General features: G+C 38.0%; 1 protein-coding gene across 1 annotated transcript in view; it reads right to left on the bottom strand.

Moving 5' to 3' along the window:
- Positions 1 to 7,880: 7,880 nt before the first annotated feature.
- Positions 7,881 to 15,647, bottom strand: part of SYTL5 (synaptotagmin like 5) — a 230,821-nt gene continuing 223,054 nt past the window's right edge. The window contains exon 19 of the mRNA XM_058535634.1: positions 7,881 to 8,161. The gene's annotated coding sequence lies outside the window, so the exon portion shown is untranslated. The remainder of the gene's footprint in view (positions 8,162 to 15,647) is intronic.

Raw genomic sequence — 15,647 nt, 5'->3', positions numbered from 1 at the left:
CCTCATATATCAATAATTACCCTAAATGTAAATGGATTGAACTCTCCAATCAAAAGATACAGAGTGGCAGGACAGATTAAAAAGCAAGACCCAACAATATGCTGCCTTCAGGAAACACATCTTAGCACTAAAGACAAGCACAGGCTCAGAGTGAAAGGATGGAAGACAATACTCCAAGCTAATGGCAAACAAAAGAAAGCAGGTGTTGCCGTACTCATATCAGACAAAGTAGACTTCAAGATAAAACAGGTTAAGAAAGACAAAGAAGGGAAATATATAATGATAAAAGGGACACTCCATCAAGAAGACATATCACTTATAAATATATATGCACCCAACATAGGAGCACCAATGTACATAAAGCAACTATTAACAAACCTAAAAGGAGAAATCAACAACAACACAATAATAGTAGGGGATCTTAACACCCCACTTACAGCAATGGACAGATCATCCAGACAAATAGTCAATAAAGAAATAGTAGACTTAAATGAAAAACTGGATGAGATGGACCTAGTAGACATATACAGAGCACTCCATCCAAAAACAGCTGACTACACATTCTTCTCAAGCGCGCATGGAACATTCTCTAGGATAGAACATATGTTGGGAAACAAAGCAAGCCTCAATAAATTTAAGAAGATTGAAATCATAACAAGCATCTTTTCAGACCATAAGGCTATGAAACTGGAAATGAACCATGAAAAAAAAACCGGGAAAGTGACAAAAATGTGGAGATTAAACAACATGCTACTGAACAACCAATGGATCATTGATGAAATTAAAGGAGAAATCAAAAACTATCTGGAAACAAACGAAAACAATAATATGCCATATCAAACCATATGGGATGCAGCAAAAGCGGTCCTGAGAGGGAAACTCATAGCGATACAAGCCCACCTTAACAAACAAGAAAAAGCCCTAATAAGCAACCTTAAATTACACTTAACAGAACTAGAAAAAGAAGAACAAACAAAGCCCAAAGCCAGCAGAAGGAGAGAAATAATAAAAATCAGAGCAGAAATAAATGAAATTGAGACCAAAAAAACAGTAGAAAGGATTAATGAAACAAAGAGTTGGTTCTTCGAGAAGATAAACAAAATCGACAAACCCTTAGCCAGGCTTACTAAGAAAAAAAGAGAAAAGGCTCAAGTAAATAAAATTAGAAATGAAAGAGGAGAAATTACAATGGATACCATGGAAATACAGAGGATTATAAGAGAATACTATGAGAAATTATATGCCAACAAATTGGACAATCTAGAAGAAATGGATAAATTCTTAGACTTATACAACCTCCCAAAATTGAACCAAGAAGAAATGGAGAATCTGAATAGACCAATAACAAGTAAAGAGATTGAAATAGTAATCAAAACCCTCCCCAAAAAGAAAAGTCCAGGACCAGATGGCTTCTCCAGTGAATTTTACCAAACATTCAAAGAAGATTTAATACCCATCCTTCTCAAACTATTCCAAAAAATAGAGGAAGATGGAACACTTCCTAAATCATTCTACGAGGCCAACATCACCCTGATACCAAAACCAGACAAAGACAGTACAAAGAAAGAAAATTACAGGCCAATATCGCTGATGAACATTGATGCAAAAATCCTCAACAAAATATTGGCAAACCGAATACAACAATACATTAAAAAGATCATACACCATGATCAAGTGGGATTTATACCAGGGACGCAGGGATGGTTCAACATCCGCAAATCAATCAACATGATACATCACATCAATAAAACAAAGAATAAAAACCACATGATCATCTCAATAGACGCAGAGAAGGCATTTGACAAGATACAACATCCATTTATGATAAAAACTCTCAATAAAATGGGAATAGAAGGAAAGTACCTCAACATAATAAAGGCCATATATGACAAACCCACAGCCAACATCATACTCAACTGGGAAAGACTGAAAGCCATTCCTCTGATAACAGGAATGAGGCAGGGCTGCCCACTCTCACCACTCCTGTTCAACATAGTACTGGAGGTTTTGGCCAGAGCAATTAGGCAAGAAAAAGGAATAAAAGGAATCCAAATAGGTAACGAAGAAGTGAAACTCTCACTATTTGCAGATGACATGATTGTATATATAGAAAACCCTAAAGAATCTGTTGGAAAACTATTGGAAACAATCAACAAGTACAGCAAAGTTGCAGGGTACAAAATCAATCTACAAAAATCAGTTGCATTTCTATATGCTAATAATGAACTAACAGAAAGAGAGCTCAAAAAGATAATACCATTTACAATTGCATCAAAAAGAATAAAATACCTAGGAATAAATCTTACCAAGGAGGTGAAGGACCTATACAATGAGAACTACCAGACATTATTGAAAGAAATCCATGATGACATAAAGAAATGGAAAGATATCCCATGCACGTGGATTGGAAGAATAAACATAGTTAAAATGTCTATATTACCTAACGCAATCTACAGATTCAATGCAATCCCAATCAGAATCCCAATGACATTCTTCACAGAAATAGAAAAAAGAATACTAAAATTTATATGGGGCAACAAAAGACCCCGAATAGCTAAAGAAATCCTAAAGAAAAAGAACAAAGCAGGAGGTATCACAATCCCTGACTTCAAAACATACTACAAAGCAATAGTAATCAAAACAGCATGGTACTGGTACAAAAACAGACACACAGATCAATGGAACAGAATTGAAAGCCCAGAAATAAAACCACACATATACGGACAGCTAATTTTTGACAAAGGTGCTAAGAACATGCAATGGAGAAAGGAAAGTCTCTTCAATAAATGGTGTTGGGAAAACTGGACAGCCACATGCAAAAGAATGAAAGTGGACCATGTGCTATCGCCATTCACAAAAATTAACTCAAAATGGATCAAAGACCTGAAGGTGAGGCCTGAAACTATAAAACTCATAGAAGAAAATATAGGCAACATACTATTTGACATTGGTTTTAAAGGAATCTTTTCAGATGACATGCCTACCCAGACTGGGAAACTAAAGAAAAAATAAACAAGTGGGACTTTATCAGATTAAAGAGCTTTTATAAGACAAATGAAACCAGAATCAAGATGAACAGACAACCAACCAGCTGGGAGAGAATATTTGCAAAACATACATCTGACAAGGGGTTGATCTCCATAATATATAAAGAACTCACACAACCGAACAACAAAAATCAAACAACCCGATCAAAAAATGGGCAGAGGAAATGAACAGACACTTCTCCAAGGAAGATATACAGATGGCCAATAGGCACATGGAAAGATGCTCAACATCACTAATCATCAGGGAAATGCAAATCAAAACAACACTAAGATACCACCTCATGCCCGTTAGAATGGCTATAATCACCAAGACAAAAACAACAAATGTTGGAGAGGATGTGGAGAAACAGGAACCCTCATACACAGCTGATGGGAATGCAAATTGGTGCAGCCTCTATGGAAAACGGTATGGGGATTCCTCAAAGAATTAAAAATAGAGATGCCCTATGATCCAGCCATTCCACTACTGGGAATCTATCCAACGAACCTGAAATCAACAATCCAAAGAGGCTTATGCACCCCTATGTTCATTGCAGCATTATTCACCATAGCCAAGAAGTGGAAGCAACCTAAGTGTCCCTCGACTGATGATTGGATTAAGAAGATGTGGTGTATATATACAATGGAATACTACTCAGCCATAAAAAAAGACAAAATCGTCCCATTTGCAACAACATGGATGGGCCTGGAGCGTATTATGTTAAGTGAAATAAGCCAGAAAGAGAAAGACAAACACTGTATGATCTCACTCATATGTGGAATATAAACCAACACATGGACAGAGAAAACTGGACTGTGGTTACCAGGGGCAGTGGGGGTGGGGGGAGGTGGGTGGGGGGTCGGCACAAGGGGTGAAGGGAGTCATATATATGGTGATGGACAAACAAAAATGTACAACCCAAAATTTCACAATGTTAGAAACCATTAAAACATCAATTAAAAAAAAAAAAAAACTCAACACAGAAAACTCCAGGACTGGATGGCTTCACTGGTGAATTCTACCAAACATTTAAAGAATAATTAACACCAATTCTCCTCAGACTCTTCCAAAATATTGAGGAGGAGGGAATACTTCCAAACTCATTCTACGAAGCCAGCATTACCTTGATACCAAAACCAGATAAGGATACCACAAGAAAAGAAAATTATAGACCAATAGCCCTGATGAATATAGATGCAAAAATTCTCAACAAAATATTAACAAACTGAATTCGAGAACACATTAAAAGGATTTTACACCATGACCAAGTGGGATTTATCCCTGAGATGCAAGGTTATTTCACCATATGCAAATCAATAAATACAATCCATCACATCAATAAAATGAAAGATAAATATCACAAGATCATCTCAATAGATGCAGAAAAAGCATTTTCCAAAATATAACATCCTTTCATACTAAAAAGATTGGGTGTAGAAGGATCATACTTCAACATAAAAAAGCCATATACTAGAAACCCACAGCTAACATCATGCTTGATGGAGAAAAATTGAAAGCTTTTCCTCTAAGATCAGGAACAAGTCAAGTATGCCCACTCTCACCACTCCTATACAATATAGTACTGGAAGTCCTAGATAGAGCATTTAGGCAAGACAAAGAAATAAAAGGCAACCAAATTGGAAAGAAAGAGGTAAAATTGTTGCTATTTGCTGATGATGTGATCTTATATATAGAAAATCCCAAAGAGTCCATCAAAAAAACTGTTGGATTTAATCAATGATTTCAGTAAAGTTGCAGGATACAAAATCAACATACAGAAATCAATTGCATTCTTTTACACTAATGAAGAATCTGAAAAATAAAACTATTCCATTCACAATAGCATCAAAAACAATAAAATACTTAGAAATAAATTTAATCAAGGAAGTGAAAGATCTGTAAAATTAAAACTACATAACTTTGCTGAAAGAAATCAAAGAAGACACAAACAAATGGAAAGACATCTTGTGTTCATGGATCAGAAGAGTTATATTGTAAAAATGTCCCTACTACTCAAAGCCAGCAACAGATTCAATGCAATCCCCATCAAAATACCAAAGGCATTCTTCACAGAAATAGAAGGAACAATCCTAAAATGTGTGTGAAACCACAAAAGACACCAAATAGCCAAAGCAATCCTGAGAAAAAAGAACAAAGCTGGAGGTATCAAGCTTCCTAATTTCAAACTACACTACAAAGCCATAGTAATAAAAACAGTATGGTATTGGCACAAAAATAGACACATAGGCCAATGGAACAGAATAGAGAGCCCAGAATTAAATCCATGCATACACAGTCAACTAATATTTGACAAGGGAGCCAAGAATACCCAATGGGGAAAGGATAGTCTCTTCAACAAATAGTGCTAAGAAAACTGGAGAAACACATGCAGAACAATGGAATTGGACCTCTACCTTACACTACTCACAAAGATTAACTTGAAGTGGATCAAAAACTTAAACATAAGACGTGATACCATAAGATTCCTAGAAGAAAATGCAGGGAAGAAGCTCCTTGATATTGGTCTTGGCAATGATTGCTTGATATGATGCCAAAAGCACAAACAAGGAAAGCAAAAATCAACAAATGGGACTACATCAAACTCAAAAGCTTTGGCATAGCAAAAGAAACAAGAAATGAAAAGACAACCTACAGAATGGGTGAAAATTATTCCAAATCATATAGTGGATAATGGGTTAATATCCAAAATATATAAAGAACTCATACAAGTTAATAACAAAAAAATACGATTAAAAAATGGGCAGAATAGACATTTTTCCAAAGAGGACTTCAAGATGGCCAACAAGCACATGAAAAGATGCTCAACATCACTAATCAGGGAAATACAAATCAAAACCACAGTGAGATATCTCATACCTGTTAGAATGGTTATCATCAAGAAGACAAGAGACGACAGGTGCTGGCGAGGATGTGGTGGAAAACAAACCCTTATACACTGTTGGTGGGAATGTAAATTGGTCCAACCACTGGGGAAAAGAATACGGAGGTTCCTCAAAAAATTAAAAATAGATCTACGATACAATCCAGCAATTCCACCTCTGGGTATATCCCCAAAGGAAATGAAAACAGGATTTCAAAGAGATATATGTACTCCTATGTTTATTGCAGCATTATTCACAATAGCCATGATACAGAAATAACCCAAATTCCCATCAACAGATGAATGGATAAAAAAGATGTGGTATATATACACGATGGAATATTATTCAGCCATGAGAATGGAAGATATCCTGCTATTTGCAACAATATGGATGGACCTTGAGCATATTATGCTAAGTGAGATAAGTCAGACAAAGAAAGATAAGTACTATATGATATCACTTATATGTGTAATCTAAAGAAGTCAAACCTGTAAAAAACACTGAGTAAATGGGTGGCTACCAGGGGATGGGTGGTGGGAGGATAAATTTGATATTGGTGTTTTTTTTTTGTTGTTGTTGTTGTTGGGTTTTTTTTGCTGAGGAAGATTCACCATGAGCTAACATCTGTGCCAATCTTCCTCTATTTTGTATGTGGGTCGCCACCACAGCATGGGTGCCGACGAGTGGTGTAGGGCCGTGCCCGGGAACCGAACCTGGGCTGCCGAAGCAGAGTGCACCAAACTTAACCACTAGGCCATGGGGCAGGCCCCAGATTGCTCTTGTTTAAGTGTACAAACTTGCAATGAGTAGTGAATATGTCATAGAGATCTAATGTATAGTATAATAAATATAGACAATAATAAGTACTATAATTATGTAATGGGATAAATACTGCTACAATAGCAATCATATTATAATATATAAATGTATCAAAGTAACATGTTGTACACATTAAATTTACACAATGTTATATGTAAAATGTATTCAATAAATATAAATACCCTACACAAAAATTGGGGGGCATTTCTAAAGATTAATTTATAGGCCCTCTTCTAGAGAACTGGTTTCTCACTGCAAATCTTACAGGACTTTTCTGTGTATCTTTTGGACCCCATAAAAACAAACAATCCTCAATCTTGCTTGTTCATACTCTGTGGTACAGCAGAACTTGTGTGTGTGTGTGTGTGTGTGTGTGTGTGTGTGTGTGTGTGTGTGTAGTGAAGGGGTAGGCAGTTAAATTGGCTGAACTCAAACTGAAAACTGTCTCTGCTTTGGTAGATGGCAGCTGGAATCTCAGTTCTGTTCTTCAACCTTTGTTGGGCTGCTTGGAATCTGCCCCCATTCCCAGTCTGCACATGCATGGTTCAGTGATCAGTGAGAAATTTAGGTAGTTTATATACAGAATCTGAGACTCTCCCTCTCTGCCCCTCTCTCGAGCTATCTCCTTGCTGAGATTGTCCTTCTGACTTTTCGATTGCTATGGTTGCCCCTACCCTCTCCTCTGGTTCTTCAAACCAGTAGGACTGTCTTCATTTAAGCCCCCCCACCAACCCTAGCATGATGTATGCTGCAACCTGCCCTTAGGCAAAACCCCAAAAAACCCTGATGACTCACCTAGCGTGTTTGCCCTCTTCCAAGTGATGACCACCCTCCAGTATCTGCCTGCTTTTTGGTCACTCTCCAGTGCCTTTAGGTAGCTGTTTTTGTGTATTTTGTCCTAATGTAGTTGTCTGTGGGAGGTTGTTCCAATAGGAGCTGCCTGACCATTATCAGAAGGCTAGTGAAGCCTGAGCCGGAAGGTGGAGGAGTCCAGGCCATTCCCAGAGAACTGTAGATTTCACCTCTATAAGCCCTCAACTCTTGGGCTTCAGCTTAGATGAATGGGGTGGAAAATGAAGCAAAAAAAAGGCAGTGAGGTAATTCAAAGCACACTGAAGAAAGGATTTAAAATTACCTCAAAACTTAGTGGTTCAAAACAACAATAAACATTTATTATCTCTCACAATGTTTGTGGGTCAGAGATTTGGGAGCAGTTTAGCTGACCAATTCTGGCTTGTAGTCTCTAATGAGGTGGCAGTCAGATGTTGGCATTTGAAGGCTTGACTGGGTGGGAGGATTCACTTCCATGGTGGCTCACTCACATAACTGGCAAGTTGGTACTAGTTGTCAGAAGAGGCCTCTGTTCTTCCCCACATGGGCCTCTCCACTGAGTTGCGTGAGTGTTCTCATAACATGGTGGTTGGCTTCTTCCACTGGAAGTGATACAAGAAAAAACAAAATAGAAGTCATAATTTCTTTTATGACCTAGCCTCAGACGACACACAGTTACTTCCACAGTATCCTATTGGTCATACAGGTCAGCCCTATTCAGTGTGGGAGGAGAGTATACAAGGCATGGATACTAAGAGGTGAGGATCACTGGGGGCCAATTTGAAGGTTGGTTACCACAGCATCTACAATCTTTTATATTGGAGAATCATTCAATGATCTTTAGGATGGGGCGGTGTGGTAGATAATGCAGATAAGTTTGGTTAACATGTATTCAACCCTTTCTAGCATGCAGATGATGAGAGACTTACAAACTACATTTCCCAGACTCCCCTGCAGCTACAGTTTGAGAAATGATTAAGATTCCATCAGTCAGATGCATTCAAATGTGACTTAGTTTTGAAACTAAATCAATGTGTGGAAAGAGAAGCAAAATGCAGGGCATGCACATCCTTGGAGATTGTGGCTGAGGTAGGGTAGTTCTTTTGCCAATAGTTGATGGCAGCTTCTTAAATGGGATCATGGCTTTGTTATGGTAGCAAGAATGGAGTGGTTCTAGAACTAGCAAATATAAGGGTGGCTTCCCAATTTGTTAGGCAAATTCCTGATTTTACAGCTTCTTGGCAGCTTCCTTGGCAGTCCCAGTCAGTTTAGGGAGTCGTTCTTGGGGTTCAAGATAAAGTCTATTTCTTCAGCCCTTCACCTCCAGTTAAGGAGGAAATCCTTTCTGTTTAATCTTGCTGTAGTAGATTCTCTTTTCTGCAATTAAATCTTGAGTGATGCAGACAGCAAAATAAAAAGTGTAGTCTTCAAATGCTGGATTTGTTGGACTTTCCTTCCTTGAAATTCTATAGTTGATAGAGATATCCAAGAACCTCTTGGAGAGCTCTCTCATAAGCCATAATAAAACCTATCAGCACAATTGACCATTTTTCTTCAGCAATGCTTAATCATCCCGGTGGAGGAAGGGAGAAGACATATTGGAGAACTAATCTAGAGGTGGAGGGTTGTGGTAAAGGTGTGGTGGCAGGACAAGGGTGAGGGAGTTGATTGTAGTATTGAGAAAATGAATCATGTGATGACTCATGAGGTCCAAGATCAGTCTGAAAAGAAATAAGGACAGTAATGGGGCTGATATATTGAAAGAATATAGGGAAGGGCTAGTGATCCTAATGCAGTTGAAGAGTGAGTGTAATAAGTGTAAAGATAGGAGGCATTTAGAAGATAGGAGGTGACATCCAGAGAATGGAAGAAAATGTCATTGGAATTGTGATGTCAGGGAGTTGGATGGGTTGTCCACATAGATGATGAAACTTCCTGGCAAGAGATAAGGCAGAGGAGATAAATGAAATTCAAGTTCCAAAGGCTTATATAAGTGTGGAAGAGAGAACAGAATGTAGGTGATCACAAGGGGAGGGTGGTGGAGAGTGATATGGCAGGAGGCAGGAATCTCAGAGACAGTCTTTTGCTTAGATTAGGAAAGAATGATCAATTGGAAGGGGCAGTGGGGAATTGGGAGGACACTGACACTACCTCTCGACCAAGAGATATTGGAGTATGGAGGAAAGAACAATATCCTCTATGAAAAATGATGCAGGAGAATATCAGGATTTACTTATGATGGTCTTAAAAAGATATCAAAGATATAGGAAGATTACTTTATTATGAAATGTGTGTGTGTGGCAGTGGTCCAGAAGGCATCACAGAAAGGTCTGGGAGAGTTCAGCTGGGGCACACTCAGAACAGTATAAGAATGAGAGGGCAACAGAAGACTAGTGAGGGGATTGGCAAGATATCTTAAGCTTATAATTAGAAGATTATAGAAATAAGCATGGATGAACTTGACAGGCTTTGAGGTTCCCATTTTCAGAGTACAATTGTTTTGGTGCCAGAACTGACCCTCGTGGTGATTTCTGTGTAACCTGTCCTAAACTCCAAGGCAAGAAGAGCCAGGTCCAGCGCCCCACCTCGACTCTTACGGCCAGAACTGACCCCATGGTGGGGGCTGGGCCTAGCTCTTCCTGTCTTAGGGTCTAGGAGAGGTTACACAGGAATCATGAGTTCCACAAGAAGGTAACAGGGTTCCCTAGAGAGTAGCTGGTTCTATGTATGGGGCAGGAAAACTCAAAAAGGAAAGCATTCAGAGGTAACTGAGGTAATATTTTTTAAAAGCAAAGATAAGGAACCCCTGCAAATCAATAATAAATTACAAATAACAAAAAAATGAGCAAAAGATTTGATCAGACAGTTCACAAAGAAGTCATATGAATGGCCAATAAGCACATGAAAGGTGCTCAACATCTTTAGTCATCAGGGAAATAAAAAATGAAAACCACAATAAAATACCACTTGAGTGGTTAAAATTAAAATGACTGATAATACTAAGTGTTGACAGGAGGTGAAACAACTACAACTCTAATATACTGCTGGTAAGAGTATGAAGTGGTAAAAGTACTTTGGAAAACTGGTAGTTTCCTATAAAGTTAAATATACAACTTGCCTAAGACCCAACAATTCCACTCCTAGGTATTTATTTAAGAGAAAAGAAAACGTATATACACAAAAAGGTTTGCAGCTTTATTCTTAATAAACCCCCTGGAAATGGCCCAGGAGAATATATAAACTGGCATGATGGAATACTACTCAGCAATAAAAATGAACAAACTACCAATATGTGCAACATATGGATGAAATTCAAAATCATTACCCTGAGTGAAAGAAGCCAGACTCAAGTAAGTACATATTATATAACTCCCTTTATATGAAATTTGTGAACAGGCAGAACTAGTCTGTAGTGACAGAAATCAGCACAACAGTGGTTTCATCTGTCAGGGGAGAAACTGGTTGGAAAGGAGCATAAGGGACACATCATGGGGTGTTAGAAATGGTCTATATCAATAGGAATGTGGGTTACATGGCTGTATACATTTTTCAAAACACATCCAACTGTACATTTTAAATAGGTGCATTTTTTTGTAGGTAAATTAGACTTCAATAAAAAAAGTAAAAAACAAAGGAATAAATAAGTTAGCCTGAAGAAAGGGCTAATAAAGCCCAAGTGCTGAGAATTTAAATTTAACCCCCCAAAATATGATAATGATTAATGTCAACTGGATTAAATCTGACTCCAAAAGCAAAGGCAACAGAAGCAAAAATAAACAAGTGAGACCATATAAAACTAAAAAGCTTCTGCACAGCAAAGGAAATCAGCAACAAAATGAAAGTGCAACCTACTGAATGGGAGAAAATGTATGCATATCATATAGCTGATAAGGGGTTAATATCCAAAATATACCAAAAAAACTCATATAACTCAATAGCAAAGAAACAAAGTCCGATTAAAAATTGGGCAGAATATCTGAAGAGACATTTTTCCAAAGAAGACATACAGATGACCAACAGGTACATGAAAAGATGCTCCACATCACTAATCATCAGGGGAATGCAAATCAAAACCACAATGAGATAGCACCTCACACCTGTTAGAAGGGCTATCATCAAAAAGACAAGAAATAACAAGCGTTGGCGAGGATGTGGAGAAAAGGGAACCCTCGTGCACTGTTGGTGGGAATGTAAATCGATGCAGCCACTATGGAAAACAGTATGGAGGTTCCTCAAGAAATTAAAAATAAAACTACCATAGGATCCAGCAATTCCACTTCTGGGTATTTATCTGAAGAAAATGAAAAAACTAACTTGACTGAAGTATAAGAATAAAATCTGGCTTCACAGAGATATATATTTGGAAAAGAAAGGAGTATTTTAATAGCCTATTTAGATAACTATGGATATTTTTCTCTGACACTTCAGCAAAACTCAGCAAGTGGTAGTTCTTTAAAGATTAATGTCAATATGGAAACCTTTTTGTACTCCATTGCATTACAATCCATTGGTCTATCTTGCACTTTGAATGGATCTTTTACCCAGCAATGATTTTGTAACTCATGCATTGGTCATTTAGAAAATATTGGTTCACTGAGGCAGGCAGATCTTCCAAAGGTCAATAATATTTGTTATACAATATCAAAAAATCATATTAGTTAAGGTCATCACCAATCTTATCAGAAAAGTCTCTAAGTATTGGGAAGCTGTCACACACAATAGTGTATACAAGTTTTCCAAAATTTGAATTCTTGCCTCAAAGCTTAAATTTTATCATTGGCAATAAATACTGTCAGTTGTTTTCCTTGAAGTGACAGGCTCACTTTGTTCATTTTTGAGAAAACATGTGCCCGATCCTCAAGCCTGAATAACTATAGTTTGTCACTTGTTTTTTAAAATAAAAATGGTGAAAAATGCAGCCAGTTCAATTTGCAACTCACACGCACAAGTGCTTTTCCTTGAGACAACCTTTGTATTTTAGCCTGCACAAAAAATATTAAAAACAGATCTACTTAAAGGTCAAGATTTAATAACATTAATAATTCTTACTGATTCATCAAGAACTTTCATAAATGAAAGTGGTATTTTCTCTTTTTACTGTGAGTGCATAATGCCAAAGAAACACATTGCCTTGATTCACGCTCAAGTGCCTGCAGTTTTACTCACCATTGCCTCTGGACCATTGGTTCAAATGTCAACACAGTGAAAAAAAGCAAATAAGGAAAATAGTTTTGACCTTGCTGACTCCCTGAAAAGGTTTTAGGACACCTAGGGGTTCTTAGACCACACATTGTAAACTGCTGCCTTAAACTGAAGTGCACTGATAGTTAATATAATTTTGGAATGGTGACAGAAGCTTGAGTAGAAAGGACTGGAAGCATATCAAAATTTGGCTTTTTTCTCAACTCTGGCAGGACTTGTGGAGAGTGACCCTAGTAGCTGTGTGCCTTGTAGAGACCCAAAGTGCAAGGGAAAATCCCTTCAAATTTGCTGCATCTGTAGCTAGCTTTCTTTCGATAAGTTCTATATCCTTCACTAAATTAGTCAGAAATGAATAGCAGGGATGAGTAGATTCCTTTGGCTCACTGAGAATCCAAACTGTTAACACAGCACGCACATTATCTTTTGTTTAATCTTCACAAGAAGTCACAAATATTTCCTCTCCTTCCAGCTTTACTTGCTTTTTAACATTAAATTTGGGACTCGGAGTAGCAGAAGAGACACTGGAAGGTTCTCCTTAGCTTAGTGCCCTAATGGCTACCACAGTAAGGGGTGTGTCTTTTTCAGCAGGACCTGCAACTACCACAGCCTTGGCCTACCAGTTCTCTCAGTACCCTTTATTTTGGTCGTTCTTAACCTTGAATGCATATTGGAATTACTTGAGGAACTTTAAAAATACTGATGTCTTGGTGCCACTCTCAGAGATTATGATGTAATTTTTCTAGGTGCAGACAGGGCGTGGGGGATTTTAAAAGCTTCCGAGGAGATTCTCATATGCAGCTAAGGGTGAGAATCACTGTTTTCGGTGAGGCAAGAAGGATGCCAGTATAACCACAGAGAGAAACACTTACCCAAGTCCTTGCTTCTCTGCCTATGGTCAATGTTTAGAGTTTGTATTACAAAGTTAGAATTATGTTTAACTCGTTTAAAATATAGCACTTACTGCTCCTTAGGAAAAAGGCATAGGAATGATGCAAGGTATCTGGCTTTGTTAATCAGAATCAATTTTACTGGAGAATGCACAGTGTGAAGATGCATTTCTATTATTATTATTTCTGAAGATGCTCAGCTTAAAGATTGGTTTTCCTGTTTGTTCTATGGCTGTCTCGGTGCTTGGGGGAAATTTAATTTCTGTGCACAGAGTTTGGAATTTGGTTTTGTCTTTCTCTCCATCAGAAGCAACAAGTTTCCCCGCAGGATGGTGTGTTTAGGCAACAGTGCTCTGAGACTAGCAAATTGATTTCAAATGGAACTAAAGTGCTATCATCTGTCTAACCACAGATAAAATCTGAACCCATCTCTCTGAGTACCTTCCAATGTGTCTTTCAGTTTCATGGAATTCCATTTGACTCTTGGGCAGGCTATTAAGTGGGTTTCTGATGCTCTCTGAGACTAAGCATGGACTCAAAATCTTGGAAAGAGAAGTCACTTCTTTCTTGGAAAATTGGAGTGGGAAGAAACACTTTCATTTCTCAACAAGTGGCAGCAATTTTAGAAGATGGTCTTGTGAAGGGACTGAGTTCCAAGGCCCTCTAGAGCAATACTCTTTGGAGTGTAGTCCTACTGGCTGCTGGTCCCTCGACCATTTGTTACTGATTCACAAAGAGATAGAGAGCTGGCCCCAGAATGTAAATCAACAATGTCAGTAAACACATTATTTAGTTTGGCCGATATTTTTTGATAGCAAAACTTTCTCAGTGAAGGAAGCAGCACATTGATTTACATTCTGATGTAAGCTCCTTATTTTATCATATACTAGTGCTCTGAGTAGCATTGTGCTAGAGGAGGGCCAGAGAAAAGACACTTGTTCCTTTGTCTCTTTGGGGACAATTAGGAAATTAGGAATTAGGAAAAGGAAACACAATACTTTTCTAAAGGCACAGTAGCTCTTGTACTAGCATGAGTAGCCTCAGTCATTGCTAGATTTCTGAAATAAGACAGCCTATGCAGTTATGATCAGTAGTTTTGATAAAGGGTTGGTAAGTTCTAGACAGGCAGCCTAGGCTAAGTAATGTCTTAGGCTGTAAAGAAGGCTTATATCTGTTAAAATACGCTTGGCCAGAATATATGCCAGTTGTCACATAGGGCAGTAAATGTGAGTTACTGCAACTCCTGAGGAATGTGATGTGTTCCCAGACTGGTGGTCCATTCTCTTCTTGCAGAAGCTCTGAACTCAGTTCATGAAGAGTCACAAACAACAGTAACTTGTACTGCTCCAGAAAAAACAAAATTTTACCCATGTTGGTAGCATTTGCTTTGGAATTATCTCATTTCATGAGAAATGAAATGACTAAATAGCATTCTCATGCTTTAGTCCTGGTGTAACAAGCAGGAGTCCTGGGCAAGGCCATGATCTTCTCATTGATTACCAGTCTCAAGACTGAGAAAGAGCATCTAAGTACTTAGGAAGAATCAGTGTTGATTCTGATTTTTGAAGTTCATTTTGAACAACACACAATCTGTCACACCACTACACGGTATCTGTCTTTGAGATGAGCTGCACTGTGAATGTTAATCATTCACCGATTCATTCATTTACCAGAAATATATTGCAACTAGCATAGTTCATTGATCCTAAGATGTACATTTTTTTTCACATTTTAACATCTTTGAAGTGAGGAGTGTCTTCCAATCAATAACATCTTTTTTAGTCAAAGTCCTGGTGGGAAACAGATGGCAGACTTAAATGGCAATTGAAGAGAACATAATGAAAGGATTATTTATAATGCTCTGGACATGGTAAAAGGAACTCAACAAGGGGTATTGAAGCACTTCAAAGCTAGCAGCATCAGAGGACATTTACCACCCTAGGCCTGAAGGGCAAGGGGAGGGAGTGATGAGTGGAACCCAGAGAGATCTGTAGGTATA

Source organism: Diceros bicornis, chromosome X, assembly GCF_020826845.1.
Source record: "Diceros bicornis minor isolate mBicDic1 chromosome X, mDicBic1.mat.cur, whole genome shotgun sequence".
NCBI lineage: Eukaryota > Metazoa > Chordata > Mammalia > Perissodactyla > Rhinocerotidae > Diceros > Diceros bicornis.
This window is presented reverse-complemented; position numbering and strand designations above follow the sequence as displayed.